We start from the raw sequence: 8,003 nt of genomic DNA, 5'->3' as shown, positions 1-8,003 counted from the left end.
AAAGGTCAGCCTGCAGAAAGAACCCTGAAATTAAGGAAAGGATCAAGGGAAAATTTTTCTTTTTTATTAAGATTTTTTTAATTAATGTTTTATATCAAAAGAATATATAAAGATTCTGGTGTGGCTATTCAATAGAATTTAGGATGAACAGATGTATAAAGGGTGGAGTCACTATTGGGTCCAGTGGCACAGGCGTGCAATTCCAGCTACTTGGGAGGCTGAGGCAGGATCGCAAAAGTCAAGGGTATGTTGGGGAATTTAGTGAGATCCTATCTCATAAAAAATAAGGGTAGAGCACCCTGGGTTCAATCCCAAGTACAACAAAAAATGTTAAGCCTGGAAAAACTGGTACCATAATACTCCCCTTGATAAGAACAAAATAGGGGCTGGGGTTGTGGCTCAGTGGTGTAGTGCTCACTTAGCATGTGTGAGGCGCTGGGTTCCATCCTCAACACCACATATAAAAATAAATAAAGATATTATGTCCATCTACAACTAAAAAAGAAAAATAGCTATGGCCTGTTGGGCAGTGTGGCATCCTGGAACATGTAACTCTACATCACCTTTTGGAAAGGGCAGTCCTGGATTATGTGCCCTTCTTAGAAATGGTTTGATGATAAATTATGTGGCCATCCTAATGGTTTGTAAATATGTGCCCTTTAGTCCAATAAATTTTACTTCTAGAATTGGGTCCACAAAAGTAATCAGCCATCCAGAATAATTTTTGTGTAAGAGCTTATAATAATGAAAATTTGAAATAAGCTTAATATCCAGCAGCAGGAGAGTTGGCTGATTAGATTCATGTAGCTTTGATTTTCTTCAATACTAGGGTTGGAACCCAGGGTGTCTTGCGTCCTGGGCTGGGCCATCAGCCTACCACTGAGCTGTACCCCAGCCCTCATGTAGCCTTTCAACAAATGGTCCTGCAGCACTACTCCTCAGCTGCACAAGCGCCCCTGGAGCCGGCTGGATGTGCCATAACCAAGATGGAAATCCAGCTATTACAAGGCATCTTTTAGAAGAACAGGTAGTATAGGCAAACACTTACATATATATTTGGGAGCAGAGGGAACTAGAGGTCAAATCCAGAGGTACTTTACCACTGACCTATATCTCCAGCCCTTTTTATTTTTTGAGACAGTACCTTGCTAAATTCTCCAGGATGGCCTTGAACTTGTGATCCTCCTGCCTCAGACTCCTGGTTACACGGGTTACAGCTGCACCACCACACAGATCCTCATGATATTTGAGAAAATCCAACTACTTTTGTATAGAATGTTCACATGTTTTTCAAAAACTGGAACACTGTACATACCAAAACATGAATAACCAAAATTACAATTGATGTTTATTTTATTTGGGCTTTCCTGTGTCTCTGATTTCTTTCTTACATTGAAAATCTTTTAAAATCCTTTTTTTAAAGAAAGAATAAAATTTGGCTGTGGATGTAGCTCTGTGTTAGAGCACTTGCCCTGGGTTCAATCCCCACTGGGTTCAACTCCCAGCAAAAATAATAAATATTCATTTTTTCTTTTTGGCAGGGGGAGATGGGTTCTCATTAAATTGCCCAGGCTGGCCTTGAATTTATAATCCTACCTCAGCTACCATGCCTGGCTTGATTTTTTTTTTTCTTCTTTTAAATAGATGGTAACTTCTTTATCAGGCACTTCTACCTCTATCTGAAATTTGGATGCAAACCTAGGAACAACAACATTGTCTAACAAAAAGGGGCTGTTTTAATGAAATTCTTACGTTATAAAATGCTAATAGGCACTACAAATTATGTCTTAGAGAAAATTTGATTATTAGGAGAAACACCGTGTTAACTTAAAAACAGCTTAAAATAGTATGCCCAGTATTTACAAAATTTTTTAATGTTTAATACATAGAAAAAGCTAACATTCTTATGATTCCCAGATTTTCTACAGCCAGCATAAATTGTTCTTTTGAAAGCCTTTCTGAGGCTTTTCAAAGGGACCAGTGGGGCACATGCTGAGTCAAGCAGCACCAGTTTTGTGAATTGTCACATCAAGTGTCATTTCTAGTTGTCTTCCCTGATCAATCTGACACCCTCTCAGTTTCTCTGACCTTCCTTTTTCTTTAGAATATAGTTGCCAAAATGGATCTACTCAGTATGCTTCCTGTTATTTCAACAGAGCCTCTTTCCTATGGCTCATTTTTGCCTCACATCTGGTTTTTCCTAGAAGGGTCCCAGGGCCTCAGTGAGACACAGATGTATTGCTAAGTAGGACAAACTCAGCAAGATTTGGCTTTCCAGTATTCCAATTTTCTCTGTTCCTTTTCACTAAAATAAGCTGGTATTATTCATTTTCCCTCAATTGAAGACTGTTTATTAGAGGAGGGAAAAAAAGACCCTAATACCTGAGATGAATTCAGCTAAGGCAAATTAGAATGATAATGAGGCAGAAAGGAACCCTGGGAGTGACTATTGATCTTTGGAGGAGCTAAACAGAGACTCCTCACCTGTTTCAAAGGTTACAGCGGAAAAGTGGTTTCTTAGCCTGAGTGCTAAATTTTTATTGATGTTTCTTTTGATCAGCTACCTATCCAAATTTGAGCCCTTATGGAGATGGTTTCTTTTTATTTTTATTTTAGTTGTAGGTGGACACAATACCTTTATTTATTTGTTTGTTTTTGTGTGGTGCTGAAGATCAAACCCAATGCCTCACATGTGCTAGGCAAGTGCACTACCACTGAGCTACAGCCCCAGCCCTGGAATTGGGTTTTTGATTCTCAGTTCATTTTGTTGTTAAGACAGATTTCCTACTAAGATAATAGAAGGAAAGTGGAATAGAGTGGTTATCAAGGAAGGTTGGTTTTTTTCTCCTGTGATGGAAATGGAACCCAGGGCCTCATGCATGCTAGGTAAATGCTCTATTACTGACTTACACCCACAGCCCAAGAAAGCCACATTTTAATAACAGTTGTAACACTTAACTTTGTGACCTTGAATAAGTAAGTCACTGAGCCTAGTCTCAGTTTACCTTTTTTTAATATTTTTTGAGTTGTAGGTGGACACAATACCTTTATTTTATTTATGCATATGTGGTACTGAGGGTTGAACCCAGCGCCTCACAAAGCACTAGCTAGCTGTGCCCTCTACCACTGAGCCACAACCCCAGCCCCTCAGTTTGCTTTTTTGAGCCCCATTTTCTGATCTAAATGAGGCGTAATCAAGTAATCCTTATTACATATGAGCTCTGCAATAGTGTATTTCTAAAATGAGAACTTAATCCCACAGAGAGGCTGGATAAGCACAAAGCAAAGCTACCCCAGTAGCTTTTGGTAAGGAAATCAAGCGTTAACTAAAATACAGAAGGAAAACACAAAACTGAAACTTCTTAGAAGAAAACAATACAAATAACTGTAAATCTAAAAAGATGCTCACCTCACTAGTGGTGAGAGAAATGCAAATTTTATTTTGTTTTAGTTGCAGTTGGACATAATCTTTATTTATTTATTTATTTATTTTTATGTGGTGCTGAGGATTGAACCCACTGCCTTGCACGTGCTAAGCGAGCGCTCTACTGCTGAGCCTCAACCCCAGCCCCGAGAAATGCAGATTATTTTAGGATAAAAGTTTGTGCCCAACCATTCAGCAAAACTAACCAAATTATGATCTCTAGACTCCTCTCTCTGACTCATAACCCACTGCTGATCCCACAAAACACGTGGTATCTACCTTCAAGGAATCCAGAATCTGATCGGTTCTCTTCACCTCAGAGTTACAACCCTGGCTCAAGCCACAGTCATCTCTCAACTGAATCCTTTCAATAACATCCTAACCAGCTCCTTCCATGCTGTCCCTGTCCCTGTCCCTGTCCCTGTCCCAATAGTTTACTATCAACATAGCAGCCTAAGTAAGTAAGCTTGTTAACAGCTAAGGCAGATCACGTTACCTTTTTTTTTTTTTTTTGGATAATGGGGATTGAACTCAGGGGCACCCACTACTGAGCCACACCCCCAGCCCTATTTTGTATCTTATTTAGAGAGAGGGTCTCATTGAGTTGCTTAGCGCCTCTCTTTTACTGAGGCTGGCTTTGAACTTGCAATCCTCCTGCCTTAGCCTCCTGAGCCACTGGGATTACAGGCATGCACCACCTTGCCTGGCAAATTATATCACTTTTGTGCTCAAAATTAAAGTCAGTCCTTACCCTAAACACAAGCCAAGTCCCATTGATTACCTACAACTCCCTACCCCGTTTGGCCCCCATTTTTCTCTTGGTCTTCTTACCTTCTCTTCTAGCCATTGGCCTCCTTGCTCCAATTCAACATGCCAAGCACATCCCTGCCTCATGGCCTTGGCACGGGAGGGTACTTGGCCTAGAACACTTCCCAGGGATTTGTACTCATTTCCTTTCAGTCTTTGCTCAAATACCTTCCATAGCCAAGCACAGTAGCAACTTAGGAGCCTGAGGCAGGAGGATTGCTAGTTCAAGGCCAATCTGAGCAATTTAGTGAGACCCTGTCTCCAAGTAAAAAAAGAGCTGGGGATATGCCTCAGAGGTAAAGCACGCCCTGGGTTCAATCCCAAGTACAAAAAAAATACACATATGTACATATGTGGTATATGTGTGTATATCTATATATCACCTTCTTTGACTTTACTATGTAATACTATGACATAGTAAAAACACTGTTTTTTCATAGTATTTATGGCATAACATTCTACATAAGTTACTAATTAAGAAAATAATAAAGAATATGATAAATAATTACTCTTTCTTCTTACTGGACTGTAAGTGCCACAAGGCAGACAGGTGTCCTATTGTATCAAATGGTGCCTGCTTGTGTCTATTTATTAAATGAATGGCCACCTGCTGTTGGTTTGGATATGTGACTGATACACTGCTGTGGGAACAAATTGCTAAAGCTCACTGGAGGCTAATTATTGGTGTTTACATAAATTTTAATCTAGCAATTCTACTTCTAGGTTTCTTCTTTACAGAAAATACCTATGGTATAAGTATATATACCTGGACATGATATGTGTAAAAGATGTTCATTACAGTGTTATTCTCAATAGTGAAAAGCTGGAAATAACCCAAATATTAATCAGTACCAAACAAGCTAGTCAAATTATGGCTCATAGATACTATGAGACATATTAATACCGTGCATCCCTTCACAAGAAGGTACTGACATGAAAAACACTCCAAAGATATATTGATTAGTGAAGAAAAATTGTAAAATAATATATACAGTCTAAAAATGGATATGCAAAACCATTATGTATATATAAATGTACACATAGACTAATGTAAAAACTAATGTAAAGACTGTTTCTATGCATATGTTTATAAATACATGGTAGGGAGATAAATCCAAATGTAATAGTGAGGATAAGAGATTGGGGGAGGTGGTAGGAGGCCCTTTCTACTTTATATACTTTTGTGTCATCTGACTTTTTTATGAAAACATGTCACATTTTATTTGTGCATAGCAAAATTTACAAAGAATCCAGCAATGATTAAAAAAATTTGGAGTACATCCATATTTCTCCAAACTGGATATATGTGTTATTAAAAGATCTGGTACTGGGGGCTGGGGATGTGGCTCAAGCCGTAGCGCGCTCGCCTCGCATGCGTGTGGCCCGGGTTCGATCCTCAGCACCACATACAAACAAAGATGTTGTATCCGCCGAAAGCTTAAAAAAATAAATAAATAAATTCCCTCTCTCTCTCTCTCTCTCTCTCTCTCTCTCTCTCTCTCTCTCTCTCTCTCTAAAAAAAAAAAGATCTGGTACTGGGTCAAATGATGCAAAAGGCAGCCAATGGCTACTATACAAGGGCTCTGATTCTGACATGTGGGTCCTCCCTGGACTGACTAGAAAATGCATGGACTCCTTTCCAGGCAGGAGAACCCACCTCTTGGTTTAGTGCATCCTAAGCTCAGGTTCATTGATTGCCCACAAACCCTGATCTACCTTCCCATGAAGATATCAGATTTGGGCTTTTGTTGCTAAGGCAACAGTCAATCCTGAGGTGGAGCCAACTTGTGAGGGCCACAAGTCCTTCCCTGAAAAGGAGGAGGCTGGGAAGATAGCACTGAAATTCCCAGAGCTTTAAGGTTTCTTATTTCTGTTAGTTCTGTGGTGATGGCCCAAGGGAGGAGAGGTGAAATCTCTGCTGTTTGGGGCATCCTGGGAGGTGTTTGTGCACGTGTGTGTATGTGTGTGTGTGTGTTTCCAGCTACATGCTCTGTTCCCTTGTTAGATATTAACTGTCCTATCCCCAGTAGTGAGATCAGGCCTACAGGGAGCCCACCAGTGTGCTTCCACTTGCTCCTGCTGGCAGCAAGCACACACTGCTGAGAGCCACTGGACATGGTCCCACAGACTCTACTTCTTTGTTAAGAGATTCTCAGCAGAAAGCCCCCAGGCTCAAGTGCAGGAAGAGGGAACAAGCTCCTTCTGCATTTTTGGCTAGAGAATATTTTTTCTCTTTCTCTGAAGACATTTGTGTTATGTGTGTCACTAACTACTGTCTCTGCCTTTGAAGGGGTCACATTGTGAGATAATTGCCTCAAGGGACAAAAACAAACATCAGTGTGGATGCTGTCGGTCAGACACGGAGCCTTTGCTATTTTTTTTTCCTTTTATATCGAGCCCTTGTTATTTATTTATCCAGCAACCACCAAGCTTCAGTGAAGTGAGCCGCCGTGTGAGTGAATGTGACAGGCATCGCTGCTGCCCTCAGGCCCCACAGGGAGTGGGGGAAACACATGCCTAGCCAAGGAATGGGCTCTGGTGGGTCAGCATGAGGTACAGGAGGAGGGTATTAACCTGGAGATGGAAAGGCCAGACTTCCCAGAGGAAGTGACATACAGGTTGACAAAGATGAGTCAGGGTTAGCTTCACTACCCTCCTGTTTGGTCAAAGGCATTATTAGCCCACTTGACTCATTCCTCTTGTGGGATTAGCATCTGGAAACTCTTAAGGATATTCTTAACTTTAATGGTTGTGATATGTCTGACTCACATTGAGAGAATCACTGGTTTTGTTCTAACCCATAGCACTACCTGCTTTAGGTTTGTTTACTCTGTACTATCTGTGTCCTCCAAGGATAAACTCCCTATGGGCAGGCCTTTCTCAGTCTTGTTCAGGGCTCTTTCTCTCATGCTTAAAATAGTGCTTGGTATATAATGGCTGCTTAGTACAATGCTTAAGGAAGTAAATTTCCTTTGTCTTTTTTTTTTTTTTTTTTGGTATTAGGGATTGAACCCAGGGACACTTAACCACTGAGCCACATCCCTAACCCTTTTTGTTTTATTTTTATTTGTAGACAAGGTCTCTTTCAATTGCTTAGGTCCTCACTAAGTTGCTGAGTCTAGCTTTGAATTTGCAATCCTCCTGCCTCAGCCTCCCAAATAGCTGGGATTCCAGCATGTGCCACTTTGCCCAACACCTTGGTCATATTCTTAATGCAACATTGTACCCCACGAAAGTCTTTTCAACAACTGGCGGTGGAAGGGCAGCAGCATTTTACATTCTCACATAGCCAAACAGCCTCTTTTTTGAGGGACTCACTGCTAATCCTGAGTGGTAATGTGGCTAGACAGGCACTTTCAGCACCACTGGGAAAACCTTACCCAAGTCCTCTGCATGCCTTAGCATTCCACAGCAAGACACATCCCAACCAAGGGCAGGAAGTGCAACTAGAATCAGGAAAGACGTTGGAGCCACAGCAGCTGCCACATCCCCCTCTCCTACTCTCTCTGCCCTCCCTGGTCTCACTCAGCCTGTCTGCTTCTTGTTCACCACAACTCTGCTGATTTTACTTGCACTGTGCAGGGGCCTAATGGCACCTTAGTGTCCCTGCCTCTCGGGGTGATTAACCCAAACCCAGGTTGCTAGAAGAGAATCAGCTTGACATTCTTGGGGTCAGTTGTCTATTCCTAGACCAGTCACAAGTGGCCAGGGAGGCAGGGACACTTGATGAAACATATGACTTAATTCTTGAAAAACCAAATGAAGGACAGTG

This window comes from Ictidomys tridecemlineatus, chromosome 5 (assembly GCF_052094955.1).
Source record: "Ictidomys tridecemlineatus isolate mIctTri1 chromosome 5, mIctTri1.hap1, whole genome shotgun sequence".
Lineage (NCBI taxonomy): Eukaryota > Metazoa > Chordata > Mammalia > Rodentia > Sciuridae > Ictidomys > Ictidomys tridecemlineatus.
This window is presented reverse-complemented; position numbering follows the sequence as displayed.